Source organism: Pleurodeles waltl, chromosome 1_2 (genome assembly GCF_031143425.1).
Source record: "Pleurodeles waltl isolate 20211129_DDA chromosome 1_2, aPleWal1.hap1.20221129, whole genome shotgun sequence".
Lineage (NCBI taxonomy): Eukaryota > Metazoa > Chordata > Amphibia > Caudata > Salamandridae > Pleurodeles > Pleurodeles waltl.
Window position 1 is genome coordinate 247,036,535 of NC_090437.1, and position 9,620 is coordinate 247,046,154.

Consider the following 9,620-nt stretch of genomic DNA (forward strand, 5'->3'; position numbering starts at 1 on the left):
ACTGCCAAAGTGAAGGAGGCACGAAATGCCCCTAGAGAATTATTCAAGGTGATAAAGGCGCTATCTACTCCCTTCAGGCCATCTGATTTGGAAAATTCTCAAGAATTTTGTGATCAGGTTGCTAGGCATTTTGAGAACAAAATTCTACAAATACACGCTAATTTTATCCATCACGAGACTACTAGGGAACTCCCTCCTTGGGAGCTTATTGATTCCAAAGCTAGTTGTAAAGCGTTATCTGACTTTCATATCCCAACTCAGGATGTTATTAGAAGGAGGATTTTAGAAATTAAATCAGGCTCCCCTATGGATCCTTGCCCCCCTTCTATCTTTCAATTAGCCCCTGAAATGATAGCACGGGTGCTAGCACCTATTTTTCAGGAGGTTTTGAGATCTGGGGTGTATCCCCCCTTTTGGAAAGAAACCATAGTGGTCCCCCTTAAGAAGAAGCCTGATGGAGACAGCCACGATCTCAACAATTTAAGGCCAATTGCACTTCTCCCCTATCTGGCGAAGATTTTAGAGAAAATTTTGAACCTGGGATTAGCAGAATTTTTAGTGGAAGTGGGCGCCTTTGACACCTCTCAACATGGTTTCAGAAAGGCGCATAGTATGGAGACGGCCTTGATCTCATCTTCCGATGCCATTCGAAAATTGGTGGATGAGGGTCAAGGGGCTATCCTAGTACTATTAGATTCATCAGCTGGATTTGGTATGTTGTTGAAACCAAATCCCCCCACCTTCTGATGTCTCGCCTCGGCCAAGTTGGGGTAAGAGAGAGAGCCTTTAAGCTTTTGAAATCTTTCCTTACTAACAGATGGACCACTGTAAGTTGTGGTGATTTTAGATCCTCACCTTATTTATTACCTTGTGGGATCCCTCAGGGGTCTTCTTTGAGTCCTACACTGTTTAATGTGTATGTTGCCCCACTGGCCAGTCAGATCCGCTCCTTTGGTTTCATCCCGTCTTCATATGCGGATGACACTCAGCTTATCATCCCTATTAAAAAACCTTGGGAGGAGGTCGAGGATCGGTTTAATAACTGTATGCACGCGGTCAGCAACTCGATGCAGACCAATTGGCTGAAAATGAATGCCATCAAAACCTAAATCTTCTGTTTTGGATTAGGAAAAGAGTTATGGAGCTCACGCTGGTGGCCCTCAGAATGTGGCATGCTCCCTGTCCCTTCTATGGTCGGTAGGAATTTAGGCATTCTATTCGATGACTGCCTATCTTTTAAAAAACAGGTAAATCATATCTTAAAGACTTGTCTCTGGTTTATTAAAATGCTCAGGAACATTTTTCCAAATCTTCAGCATGAATGGAGAGTCTCGGCCATTTTAGCGTTGGTGATATCTAAGGTAGATTATTGCAATGCCTTATTTCTGGATTTGGATATGGGCTTGATCAATAAATTGCAATTGGTACTGAATGCAGCCGCTAGAGCGGTTTTTAACCTCTCACGGCGGGTATCTGTCAGAGAGAGTCTTAAAAATTGCACTGGCTTCCGGTGGCTCAGCGTATTATCTTTAGATCACTCTGCCTGATGTATAAGGCTGCTTATGGGATTGGTCCTCGCTACCTTACCACCAAGCTTTGCTGGCATGTTCCCAAGAGAAATCTGAGGTCCTTAAATGCCTATCGAATTCAGGTTCCCCGTACTTATAAAGTCAAATGGGGGGATAAAGCTTTCACTGTATTTACTGCCAAAAGTTGGAACTCGCTCCCCCTGAATATCTGGCAAGAACCTTGCTATTTAAGGTTCAGGAAATTGGTTAAAACAAGGCTCTTCCCCCGATAGTAGTTACTCAGGACCCTGGTCCGTATTTCTAAGTAATTCTTTTAGTGTTTATATTTATATCTGGGATGGGTTCTGCGGATTCTGGGTACTTCTCCTTTGCTCCTCTCCCTCTACATTAGCGCTTCGATGCTCTTTGTGAGTCGGAATGCGCTTTACAAATACGGCATACAAACATACATACATACATACTAGTATGTCGTCGCTGATATTGATACTTCTGGCAAGGTCTGCTAAGAGCTCGTGGATCACGTTTTGAAAGACTATGGCAACACTACATATGCCATAATTCAGTTGCTTGTACCACCTCAGTCCTACATGTGTTGAGAACGTAGTGATATTGCGTGACTCTTCTGCAAGAACTAGTTGGTGATATCCTGAGCGCAGGTCAAGTTTGTAGAACCAACATGCTCTGCTCAGTTCGCCTATCAAGTCATCAATCGTGGGGGTCAAATGTGTTTTGCGCTTGATGGCGACGTGTGGAAGGCACATATCCACACAGATACGACTTCCCCTGTTTGCTTGGGCTTCCGCGCGACCACTATCAGAGATACCCACAGCATGGGGCCAGTGACCCATTCAATGATGCCGGCTGCTTCAAGTGTGTCCAACTCTTTCTCTACTTCTGGTCTGAGGTGGAATGCAATGCGCCAGTGTGCCACTGGTTGTACGGTATCATCTATGTGTAGCCATATTTCTTTGTGTCGCAAGCAGCCAATGACATTCAATACATCTCGGGAACTGATGGAGAATGTCTGCAACCGATTCTTGGTGCACTCCAAACGTGAATGTGACGACCCCAAGCGCTTCGGCCTTCTGGGACCCTAACAGCATCCCATGTCCTTCTTCCGCCACATACACTTGAGCGTCGACAGACCGCGGTCCATAGGTGATGGATATCTCGAAACTGCCTTTTAGGGCCAGCGGTGTGCTCTGGCCATATGCGTATACTTTCACTCTTGCTGTCTTTAAGTTTAAGTCAGGGGCAGGAACCATCCGGCAGTACACATCTGACACCAATATTTTTATGGATGCTCCTGTGTCAAAAATGGCAAGGGTTGAGTGCTTGCTTACCTTTATATGGCATTGCGGTAGTATTTTTGAAGATAGAACAGCAGCCCCTACTGTAAACAGCGAGTGATTTACGTGTTCCTCAGTGTCGTCTATGTCACTGCCTCTTTCGGACCTGCTTGTGGCCACGTTGGCAGTGGCATTTTCTGTTTGTGATTTGCTTGATCTGCACACTTTCACAAAGTGATTGAACTTCCTGCAAACCACACACTTTTTTCCTCACGCTGGGGGGACAGTGGGTCTGTGTGATGGTCCTCCACAGTACCCACATTGTCTTGGCGGTGGGCGAGTATTACTCAGTCTTGTTTTGTTGGGGGGCTACATCACTGCATTGATTGGTTCTTCCTTAACTGGTCTTTAGAGTGCAGCCTCCATATGGGATGCTCGAGCCTTTGATAATTCCTTGGTGCGCCACATCATGAGGATGTCAGGTAGGGATCTCCCAGACTTTTTGAGAATTCTTTCTCCCAGCTTCGCCGACGCACACCCATGGATTACTTGACCTCTAATCCCTTAAAGTCTTAGCTGCGAACCCGCATGTGCTGGCGAGGTCCTTAAGCCTCATGTGAAATGAGTCAATCGATTCTTCAGCTTGTTGTCTGGCCTGCCGGAATACGAACCATTTGTAATTTGTGTTAGCCATGGGTTCAAAGTACACGTTGAGGGCTGCAATCAGGGTCTGGTGCGCTTTGGGGGTGGCCTCTGCAAGATTTTTTGAGATTGTATAGATATCTTTTCCCCCAGGTGTAAAATCATGGCCCTTTTCTGTGTCTTTTCAACTTTAGTGTCCTCAAAAAAGAGTAGTACTCTCTCGACCAAATCTTTCCATTTTGGTGCATGTGCGGACGGTGCCCCTTCCACAACAAAAGGCTCAACTGGCAGGATGGTGGACATGTTGGATCAGTGTGAGCTGTGTGCCACGCAGTTTTACCCCCCAGCGTGTGAAGTGGCTTGTATACTGCCTTACCCTCGTAAGATATACGCCTGCTGCAGTGGTGAGGGAATAAGACCAGTCGTACCTTGACTCCCAGACGTTGCCTGTGTGGTTTAGTGTAGGACTTGTGAGCCACTCAGAAAGCTTCCTGTTCCAGAGTTCAGTGTTTTTAATTGAATATATTTCTGTTTTTGGTAATTGATGGGTCAGAGTGTGGAATATGCCGATGTAGAACTGGGCTTTGGTCTGGAGGCATCTGCACTGTTGTGAGGTAGTTCATGGAGGAGGACTGGCTCCGCCACAGCAGCCGGCAGGACGACAGAGGCGGGGGCCCTTGCGGTGAACTTGTGCACGAGAGCACATGCTGGGGAGGGCCCACTCAGAGTAGTTGGGCCAGCTCCTAGGAATCAGGAAGCCAGCTGCTGCCACAGAGGCTGCAGACGCAGGGCGAGAGCTGGAGAGAGGTGACGGTGCCCAGACACGCACGTGGCACGAGCACCGTTGAAGGCATGCAGCCACCACGGTGTGTTGATGGCAGGTAAGCGTTTCCTGGCCCCTTGTCGCCAATGTGGTGTTTCGACACCGTGTCGCGGAGCGCGGCAGCATGGCGGCGTGCAAATTAAGTATACTGAAAACTGTACTGTGAATGCCCCACCTGCTGGTCCTCGTTTATTTTATCACTTCACCTCGTGTGACTGATGGGCCAGATACATTACACACACTTCCGAGGTGAGGAGGGCCGGCCTCCCCTGCTAATAACAATTAATCAATGGTAGTGCCTGCAACAAGTTATGTCACTGGCGAGACACTACAGTCCTCAGGGGTTGTTGCTGAGTGAGTTTCCTGATTCAGTCCGGCACCTGGGATATTCTAAAGATAATGATCCTGCAGCTAGAGTATCTATCAGAAACAGCATTACTGAAGGTTACTAACTTACAAATACATATGGAAGAACCCGCTGTATCAGCTTCAGCGGGGGAAGAAGGGGACCAATTAAGTAGTTCTCAATGGCCCTTCTTAACTGTGATCTGTGACTTGCAGGTCACAACATCAAACAGAAGCTAAAAAATAACACTGCATGAATGAAAAATCCTGAGACTGCTTTGGCACGGGAGCCAACAGGTTGACAAAGAAACCAAACGTATTTAGAGACCAAGGAAAGCTAAGCATTGAAATGATAATAAAAAGCAAATGGAATGACAGAGAGAAAGGTAGAACAAAGCAAATGGAAACACTGAGATAATATGGGAAAGAAAAGGTAAGAAATGATCAAGAAATGAAGGAAACTTGTGATTGGATGAACATTTCCAGTTCACCTTGCTAGAATGGGTCTGAATCGCATGGTTACTTTATTCAGGGCATAGCGTTCAAAGTGAGGGGAATTTTAATTTCTGGTTACTTTGAACATGTGAGGCACGGAAGAGGTGTGCTGTGCGGCTGCGAGAGCAAAGGGTAGAGTTAGAAAGCCATCTCTGTAGCAACGTCAGTGGGAACTACTAAGAGCCTTTGCAGATCCGGTGCTCCGGAAGCAGAAACGAGGAGGATACACAGCATGATGTGGCATAGCGGCAGCGGCTGTGCCACGATCGGGCCGATCGGGCCAATCTGCTCCCGCCCCGCACCAGCTCTCTGCCTCGACCCTGAACACCGGCACTGTGGTCAGAGCGATGCGGTCTAGCGGCGGCAGCACATCTACGATCAGGCCGCCCAGGCCAATTTTCTACCACACTAGCTCTCTGATTCAACCCCGACCAGCACCGGCCTGTGGTCCCGCGATCCGGTGTCTGCCTTTTCATTTACCCCGTCCCCTGCACACCCGGGGGGTGCGCCAAGGACGTACTGGCCGCATTGGGGCGTGTTGGGGGCTGAGGCAGACCAGGAGTCCAGAGGAGGATGACGTGGACAGTGAGCTCTGTGCTGAGCAGAGCCACCACTATAAGGTAACTCGAGCGCGATAGTAGTAGGCAGCTATTGCAAAGTGCGTGCAGACAGCCGGTCCGACTAGGTTGGAGGCAGCTTGCAAGAGGTTGGAAGTGCGCCGCTCGTTACTTAACCGATCCTGCAGGTCAAACGGAGAATGAACCACATATGACACTGCACCCCAACGCACTGGACAGATCTAGGAGCTACAGGATTTGCCAGGAGCACCACACGTAACACGCAACATATGACCTTTGGACCCCTGAACCCACAGGACCTTGATCCAAGTCAAACCCTACTAAATAAAAATAACGATACAGAGAGGAACCTCCATGAACCCTCCTGAACTCACGGTCTGGGGAGGAGAGAAGGGTAGGGAGGGAAGATGAGAACTGGAAAATCAAGAGGTAATGCCTCGTGTGCCCCCCACCCCACACAGAGGAAAAGAAAAGGAGAGCCCGGACGCCGACAACGTGATGACAAAAAAGAGAGCGAGTGGTACTGTACAGACCCCCAGCCCATGCAGAATTGTGGGAGCAACTGCAATTGCCACAATCGAAGGGAGTCTAGTAATGAAGGAAGACAGCTAGGAGTGGGCATATGTTAAAGGGGCAAGTCAAGCGACAACTGGTAATACCCAGGAGGAGGAAGGCAAGGGGGGAGAAGCCTCATTTCAATCTGACTATCACAAAATTACTGACTATTACGCGGCAGTGAGTAGTAGTAGCCCCGGAAGATCAAAGAAGGGCGTCCTGGGCCACAATCACCAAGTTCTCAAGGTCAGTCTTTCACTGCAGGCAACCAAACCAAAAAAGCCCAGAGAGGGGCACAACATCGGGGTATACCATTACTATTATCATCATCAATCCGCTTGTCTCCAACAATAGTGATTGTGGAGAAGCACCTATCTATTTGGGGTCCAGCTGATGCTGCCCCATGGATGCCCCAGTAGATGCCAGCACTGTAGCAAGAAAAGCGGGAGTGAGGGGGTTGTTACCGCCAGGTATCAGCGAAATCACCAAACTGACAAAACCTTCTCAGGACTTCTCTCCTCATGACCCCCCATTCCAATCCCTGCAATGGTTAATTGCCATGAGACCTTTAGTCCATTCAACATATCCAATACATCAAACTTGGACTCGGAATTGGCTGCAATAGCGGAAACCACGGAGCTAGAGGGACTTGAGGATGATATAACCCCCAGAAAGTCTCACTCAAAATCACCAGGTACAAATCTCCAGCTCTTCCCAGACTATAGGCTTGGAAGCGGACAAGCCGATCAACCAGATTCAAGAGCCTCCACATCAAGTAGGGTGTCTATGACAGGGCGTACTCCACCTCCAGAGACATATACTATGGAAGCAAAATCAGAAGACTTAAGGGATCCCCCCAGAGACATCTCCCAGGCAGTGGCAACAGGAAGTGCGATTGGCTCGAACGAAATGTGGGCTTCTGTTTTGAACTCAATGCAGGCAACTGTAATGGCGCTCCAGTATCATTCAAATAAAATGGATATCCAGGTAAACCTATTAAATACACTGGCAGTATTTGTATCAGGGATTGACGGTAAACTTGAAGAACTAAACGCCCTGATAATACGAGCCCAAACAAAACAACCCAATGACTTCACTATCTGCACATGCAAGGAGGTAGTGGATAGACTGTCTCAACTACCGAAAACGATGGAAGGATTTTAAAAGAGGTTTGCTCTTCTCAGATCAAGAAGCAACTACATGATACTCCATTATAAGAATAATCTGTTCCACATGCAGAGAACGATAAGGACAAGCAGTATAGTCAGCATATGCCCCAATTTGATCAATATGTGGGCCAACCTATGTCCCAACCCAGGGAGCCGGTTTGAAAAACAAACCCGCCGGTAAACAGCACCCGCTACCATGTGGCTAAATCTGTAAAGGAAACCGGTAAGGGCATGTCCCACTTGCAAAACTAAAGGAACACTGGAAGTCCAGGAAAGACCACACCCCTGCTCTTAACAAAAAGAGAGAGAAAATGCAGAAGAAGGGGCAGGAATAGTACAAATCGTACAAACATTACAATGGTCACGGTATCTGGCCCAGAGGAACCAAGTAAAGAAGACATACTTACTAACCCTGAAGAAATACGTAAAGATTATGAACCCTTAAGGGAGTGGCAGAATCAAGACTGCACCCCATGTTTTGATTGGAATCTAGCAGCAAAACATGTTTCCAAGGTTAAAGGCGCTGTGGAGGAGAGGAGTACCACCTCCAGGGATAGGCAAAACCTAAACCTGGAGCTGAGGATTGGCACCGCAGAAGGGGACGGCTTGCCAGCCCAAAGCCACGTAGTAATCTTGAGAAACTAGCCGTAGGCCATACAGCAGCCAAAACAAAACCCGGATATACAGGAACAAATTCCCCAGCTGCTCTGGATCCCAGAATTTATATTGAGAACCTCAGCAGATGTACTTAACCAGTCTGCCATCTTAAGGCTCATAAGAGCTCTCCCAGATCTCAACCATGTCACCACAGATGACATTGCTGCGATAAAATTCATGCAAGCAAGAGGGAAACAGCACACTGACCCCACATTGGTCATCTTTTCGGCCCCTGAATTACCAAACCAGATCCTTCAAAGAAGAGATCAACTGATAGCTTGGGGCATTGAGGTGTCTACATATCAAGGGGACAGATATCCCAATCCTTTACTAGAGGACTATCAGCCAAACGAAAACATCGAGCCGTGGTCAGTCCTGTGAGGGGCAAGTAGCGCATCTAATAGAAATGAAACTGCGGAGGGCAAAATGACTAAAAGATCCATAGCCGAGCAGCCCTTAAGAGTCCAAATATGGAAAGAAGAGGGGCAAAGAAAGTTACTAACAAACCATGACCCTTTGGCTTAATGGAGCTGGCTCCCCTTGGTTATAGTCACAGGAAGGGATCATAAAGGCTGAACAAGAACTGACAAGCAAAATGACATACTCAATGTTTGCTCATGGAACATAGGTGGCCTGCAAACAAAATTCACAGACTCTGAGGTAACACAATTTCTAGGCTCTCATGACATGATAATGATACAGGAATCTTGGGCCCAAGTGTCTATCCCTCTTATTGGATACAAAGAATACATGAAGCCAGCAGAGAAAACCAGTAGATCTGGAAGGGCAAAGGGGGGTCTAGTGACGTATTTTAGTACTAACCTCCTAGTGAAATTATCAGAACCTATTAGGGAGGATTCACCTTTCTTGCTGATAAGACTGGACTGCTGGGGGAAAAGCACTCAGGTCCTGTTAATATTAGTTAATTTATATATTAACCCAAAAATTAAGAAAACTGAACCTAACAAGCTAATAAAACAACTACTTTAAATAAATAGCACAATATCTCCGGCACACTGGTTGATCTCGGGTGACTTCAACCTCAATTTATTCCATAGTCCAGATGAAGAACACAGTCAAATGTTAGAAGTACCAAGTCAAATCATCCCATCGGGGAGAGAAATTAATAAAGAGATGTGAGATTGCAGGTCTTCTCTCTCTAAATGGACGGATTCCAGCCAACACACCACCAGAATGGACAAGATCAGATGGGAAAAAGGTATTGTATCTAGATTACACACTTGATAATTTTACACTGTATAATCGGGTGAGGGATTTCAAAATCCGGGAGCGGCCAGAAATGATCATAACCCACAGATAATTCAGATACAGTCCTCAGGGAGTAAGTTGGAAAAAGTGGAATGCCTTATAAGGGAAGCTGGCATTGAAAACCTTAAACAACTAAAATGGTCCACCAACTCTGTTAAAAACCTAGTGGAAGAGGCCCTGCAGAGACTGGAACTCAAGAATATGGAGATTATAAATCTGACCTTAGCTTGTGAGGCCTTTACTAAGGACCTCACTAGCCAGCACCCTCC